This window comes from Dendrobium catenatum, unplaced genomic scaffold (genome assembly GCF_001605985.2).
Source record: "Dendrobium catenatum unplaced genomic scaffold, ASM160598v2 fragScaff_scaffold_1557, whole genome shotgun sequence".
In the NCBI taxonomy this organism is placed as follows: Eukaryota; Viridiplantae; Streptophyta; class Magnoliopsida; order Asparagales; family Orchidaceae; genus Dendrobium; species Dendrobium catenatum.
In genome coordinates, this window is record NW_021320019.1 from 7335471 (window position 1) to 7342325 (window position 6855).

Here is a 6855-nt window from a genome sequence, read left to right on the forward strand (position 1 = left end):
CAACTTGCATATGTGATATACTATTACCTATTTTAGAAGAAAAGCAACTCTTATCAAGAGAGAAAATTGGGGCAAGTTGTAATCATGTAGTAATTCAATAACTTTGGATAAATGGGACCTCCTAAGTCCTATAACTTTATTGTATGGTTGAAATGAGGCATGATTACAATGCATTCAACAATATTTTATCATTCATCATATTCTAACAAAATTTTCAAGACTGAATATACACAGTTAGAACTTGAGATGAAAGGATTTCACGTACAGTAACACATTAACATTTGAAAAAATATGTTTGGATCTTGAATATTATAAAGTAACATATAAACTTTGATTTTACATATTATTATGATTAAATATGTGGTGATGCATAATAACCACAATTGACCTGGCACTTCATGTTGTGTATGAAACTAATCTTGATAGAAGCATACAATTAGGAGGACCTAATTGATTTCGACTATAAAGTTGAAACAAATGTTAAGATTTTTATCCATAGGCTCAGAAAAAATTTTTGCCTCCTAGATTGAGATTTCAAAGAGTATATGCCAAGCAAAATATAAATGAAGAAAATGGACCCTTACTTTCAATAAAATGACTCAATATTCATATATTGTTTCTCACAAACAAATTTTTTTCACTTATGAATTAAGTAAAGTAAATCCACATTTGTTTGAATTTTAACATATAAAAAGAAACATAACTTTCTCCCTACCCTCTCAAGTCAAGCTCTATGTAAAAAACCATCCCCAAATGCTTTAAATGCTTCTTCTAATCTTCATAAGAAATACTATATAATAAAACTGCCTCACTAAAAGCATCTAAATATATGGAAGTGAAATAATACTCATGGGTCTCATCAATATTTAAGACGCATTTAAAGGGATAAATAACATGCCCAACCACTCATTAAGCACATATTGAGACATGAAAGTGATGTTAGTGTGCAGATGTATATGCTCATTTTGTAATCTATCTCTAAGGGTCAAGCCACTCATCCACCCAAGCAAAAACAACTTCAAAATTTAAAAAAAAAAAATTAAAAACAACTTTAATATAACCCAATTCCTCATGACATTGTACAGAATAAAAAAAAAAACTTCAAAATTTAAAAAAAAAACTAAAAATGCCAACCTATGGCACTCGGAGGCCAGTTTCGCGCATGAGCGGTGAGCGGGGCGAAATCTTCGGACTTGCAGTGGGGGCGAGATCTTCGGCCAGAGGTAACTTGTCGGTGGCCGGAGGGAACATCTCGATTGCGAGAGCGTGGAGGAGATAGGGGTGAGTGTCGTGCATGAGAGAAAGCAGCAGGCGACCAAATGAAATGGAAGGCTCGAGACGGCTTATTTTAGGGCATTTTCTAGCGGCTTTCTGGCAGTTCACATCACCAAAAATAATTTACTTTACACCGGTGGTTATAGCCACCAGGCACGCATTGGGAAGAATTAATTCCAGCAAGTAAACCGGCGGTTGTTGGACCGCCGCTATTTTCGGCAGCTTTCATTTAAATAATCGCTGGTCTGACCGCTGGTAAATACTGGCGGTCAAACTGCCGGTTAAGCTGCCATTACTACCGGCGGTTTTAGAACCGTCGGTAATTGATGAATTTATTGTAGTGAAGAATAAAAAAAGGATGAGAACAGGTATACCTTGCAAATGAAGAGAGTTTGATGGCTATGACTGGAGTTGAGCAAACATAGGGTTCAAACCTGGAGGTGGGGTCAGACAAGGTAAAGGCCCGTCAAGTTTGGTTGAGGCATGCGAAATCGAGAGCTAAGGAGATGGCCTTTTCGTCTGGGGTATGCCAATACCGAGAGCATAAGAAGGATTTCAAAAATCTGGAGTTGCTTCTGATACCCATCAATGCTCGGAGTAAATACCTGTCCATATCAGGAAAGGAAGCTCACAGAAATCCTTCTCATGCATTCACTCCAAAAGTGAGCATATCACGCGAGATCGAGGCAAAAGGTCAATATTTAAATTTTGATGAAATCTCCGTTGTTGGTTTGATTTCTTGATTTAGGAACAAATTTAAACTCAAGAGAAAAAAAAGAAATTAAATTAAATTAATTGAACTAAAATTGAGTACAAAATTAGATTCGAGTCAGGTCAATTTGGGTTCAATTTGATTTGTTCAAATTAACATAATTAAATTTAAATAAAATGACGACTCGGATAATATCAAACTCGACAAGGCTATGTCGGACTAATCAGGCTTAATCAAACATGGTCGAGTCTAATTTGACTCAATTTGAGATGATTCGAGCTCGAATTAGACTCGACGGGACTTGATTAAATCAATCGAAGGCCCTCGATGGAACTTGAACAAAAATTGAGGCCAACATATAATAATCTTTTGAATAAGATATAAAAAATCTATTCTAGAGTAATCCATAGAAAAAATCCAAAATAGCTTGCAATGTCTTTTTTTATAACCATTGGATTCAAAATAGAGATACTACCCAACGCTAACTAAGTATTATAAATTAAACCAGTACATTTTTCTTGCATTCTCTGTCATTTTCTATCTTTCGGATGAATATGACAACTTGAATTTCAATGCCCTTTTGTTTCCATTTCGTTGGCCGCCCTTCCAATATTGATTCCACATGCCATTTCAAACATATGAATTAACAACTTTAACTTAAGCGGGAGCATGGTCTGTCTAGCCTACCTATTTAAAACAACAAAAGTAATAGCCAAACCACAATAAAGTCACATTTTTTCTTTTCTTTTTTAAACACAACTAATGGCGACTAAAACAGCAGAAAAGAAGCATATTATACTGGTGGAGCTTGGGGAACACAACTCCCCCTCCAATCTATGGATCTCCATCCACGATAAGGTCTACAACCTCACCCATTGGGTCAGAGACCACCCCGGTGGCGATATACCCCTCCTTAACCTAACTGGCCAGGACGCCACCGACCCCTTCACCGCCCTCAACCCTCCCTCTGCATGGAAGCACCTCGACCGCTTCTTCGTCAGCTACCACCTCTCTGATAACCATATATCTGACCTCTCCAAGGACTACCAGCACCTCATCTTTGACTTCACAAAACTCGGCCTTTTCGAACAGAAAGGCCATGTTATCCTCCTTACCCTCTCTATCATATTTTCTTTGTCTCCATCGTCGTCTTCTTCATCATCGACACCCCCAGCCTCTATGCCCACATTGCTGTATGCATTTAGATTGGTTTTATATGGACCCAATCGGGTTAGGTGGCCCATGATAAGGTCCAGGCCACTGTCATGTTAACCCCATGGTTCAACCGCATAATGCATATTTTATGTGGTATTTACCTTACAGGGGTAAGCATTGGCTGGTGGAAGAGAACCCATAATGCACACCATGTCGCTTGCAATAGCCTCGACTTTGATCCCGATTTACAGCACATCCCTATCTTTGCTGTTTCAAGAGAGATCTTCAACACCCTCACATCTTACTTTTATGAAAGAAAGATGAGGTATGATACTATAGAAAAAAAACTCTCATTAGTCACCAGCACTGGACATTCTACCCTGTGATATGCTTGGCAAGGTTGATTCTCTTTGCACAGTCCAAAGTTCTTCTTCTTTGAAACAAGAATGTGCCTCACAGATTCCAAGAGATACTTGGGGTAATGGTGTTCTGGGTATGGTATTCTTATTTAGTTTCATTTTTGCCTAATTATGAAGAAAGATTGTTGTTTGTAGGAGCTTGTTTCATTTTTACTAGGATTCAACATGTTCTATTTTGTTTGAGCCATTTTGCTACTAGTGTTTATGTTGGGCAGCCTCAGGGGGATGAGTGGTGCAAGGTACAGGTGATTGGGTCGCTTAATATAAGGTGTTTTCCATGGATGGATTGATTTTATGGGGAGATTTGGTTTTAGGTGGAACACCATTTGTTTCCTCGGCTGCCAAGGTGCCATCTTCGAAGGATTGCTCCTTTGGTGAGGGAGCTTTGCAAGAAACACAAGTTGCAGTACCAGAGCGTTGGTTTCTGTGAGCAAATAGACGGACTTTGGCGACTTTGAAAGATATGGCGCTCCAAGACAGGACATGAGGTTTTGGGGACCAGGAATTTGGTGTGGGATGCTCTAAATACCTATAGTTGATATGTATACACTAATATATATTGATGAGGAAATTCTAATTAACATAATAGAACTTTAATCTTAAATTTTCACCAAGCAGTTATCATAGAAATAAAGTGCAAAAAGTAAAGTGCTAAAAAAAAAGCACAATAGAAAATTTATAATGGTTTGATCAACCTTAACCTACATCCACTCCCTAAAGTACTTCGCTTCAAAAATTGCACTAACAAAAAGTGACTCTCCTTTTACTTCCACAGTAAGGTGAAGAATCCTTTAAAGAGTGACTCTCACTAAACTTGATATGGCAGAGTACCGAAAGCTATGGAACTTTCCCTAGTGACGACAACGAACCTTGAATCATTTTTATCCCTCCTAGAGAAGGCAGAAAACCCCAAATCTTTTTTCTCCCTCATGGAGATGGTAGAGAACCAAAATATTTTTACAGGCAAAGAACCTCAAATCCTTTTTCTCCCTCCAAGAGAAGGTAGAGTACCTCGAGGACTTGACTTAGAAGCCTCTCTTCTAAGAGAGCCTTCAAGAACTCACCAAGGCCATGGGATGAGCAAGGTGTAGCTAGCCTAGAGCAACTGTGTAATCCCCTCACACTCCTCCCTCAATCTCAATCTCACCTTCTCCGTCCTCTCAAACTCTGGATTTCTTTCAAAAGCTTCTCTCTCAAACTACCTTTAGCAGTCACATCATCCTCTCTTATCTCAAAGAGATTCTCAAAATATTGTTTAAGTATTGGACTTCAAGAAACTCTAAAAATTCAAGTTAGCCATCATTATTCATACAATATGATTATACTTTATACAGTACAATTAGTTCAAAAACTAGGCCCATCCAGTACAATTTAAATAATTATTCAGACGAACTATTCAACTTTTTGAACATATACAAGATGAATATCGTATAGTACGATTAGTTCAAATGAGATATATCGATAGTGATTGAGCTAGAGACATGAAAGATAAAATGAGTACCACGTGTTCTATGTTATTCATTGGAGATACATTTTCATCAATATGTCAAAGAAATAATCAATTATTATCATATCTACTTGTGAAGAAGAATACATAGCTAAAATCTCAAGTATTTGTCATGCAATTTAGCTTTGAAACTTGTTGAAAGAATTATTCTAATCAAAATAATAAGCAACAAGTATTCATATTGATAACAAGTCTGCAATAACACTAGCCAAAAATAAAAATTTTTTAACATATAAGCAAGCACATTAATACACTCCATCACAACATCAAAGAATCCATTGCAATAAAATAAGTTTAAGTTGAGTATGTGAAGTTAAAAATTCAAATTGCTGATATGTTCAAAATTAAGTTTAAGACGGGGTGTTGAAAGTTAAACTTAATTTTTTCCCTATATGAATGAAAATTATATTCTATAATGTGAACCTCCGAAAGGACACCACTCGCTACAGAGTTCAGAGGAATTACGACTGCACCACCCCGAGGGATAGAAACGATCTAAGGCCTCCGCACTCTTCACAAGCAGGCCAATGGAAGGGCAAATTAGATCCTACGTATAATCAACCATTGAGGATAGTGGCTCTCACCAATGTACCACATGGGCTATAATATGCACGACCGATCAGTGTCATGGGGTTTCCCCCACCCAATACATTAGCTTTAGTAGGGTTTCTTTATTATGGAATTCCATTTCCCATGGGCGCAAGCCCCTGTAGTTAATTATATCTTAGGCTGGAGCTCGAGAAAACTCTTGATTAAGGATCCAATATTATTATTTCCTAAAAAGGGGATGGACACAAAGAGTGGAGACTAGGAAATCCTACTCAAAAGGAAGAAAGATTCAAAGTGGCTTAGTCAACATATACAATTCACACTAACATCCAGAGGGACTAAGGCATTGAGAAGATAGAGAAGAAAAGGAAATAGATCATTCATAGTATGTATAGGGGAAAGATGGACGTGGCATTATCCATGTAATGCGGAGAGGCGGGATTTATAGTCCTAGAAGAAAAGAAACTTATCCACCGATGAGGCGCACTAAGAGACACCAAATATAGTAGCCTTTAATCCTATATCTAAGGTGGGATTAGTGTTCTAAACCCAACCCTAAAACCCGTGTCTTAGCTAATGCACCTGGGCTTATATCCTTCCTGAAAAGGAAAGCTAGCTAACTACCTAAGTACATAAAATCCATAATGTCTAGTCTTTATGAAAGATAGGTAGGTAAATTAGTTTTTAGAAGTAGGGCTGACATCTAGAGAGTTTCTTAATTGACCTTGGACTAATGTAGCGTTAATGCTCCTAGAGCTAATATAATTAAAATTTTGATTTAGTTTCTAATGCAATTCATGCTAGTTGAAAAGCTTTAAATAAAGTATGCATGAGATTTTAAAAATAGACTTATAAAAATAAATTTTCAAAAGAAACTAGGCTTTCCCAGGTCCGACACCTCATTCTCATAGGCCAAATTATCCAAACTTTATTCGCAGGCGGATAAGTGTCTTATTAGAAGGAGAGAGAAGAATGTCATAATATGTATGCGACCCCGGATGGTTCCGGCTATTCTCGATGTTGTTAGATTTCTATGTTATTTAATTCATATAATATTAAATTTTAATTATCAATAGAAAAAATTTTAGTCCTTAAATAACCTGGCAAAAAATTAGACCATTCACATGCAAGAAAGAAACCTTAAAATCATGTAAATTCTAATGTGCACACAAAATAAACACATCAATATAAATCATCCCAAAGTAAAGTAAAGAAAGTTCACAATAAGTGTCATATAA

At 36.9% G+C, this 6855-nt stretch overlaps 1 pseudogene; it reads left to right on the plus strand.

Moving 5' to 3' along the window:
- Nucleotides 1-2749: 2749 nt before the first annotated feature.
- LOC110112970 lies at nucleotides 2750-4019 on the plus strand (annotated as a pseudogene).
- Nucleotides 4020-6855: the final 2836 nt, after the last annotated feature.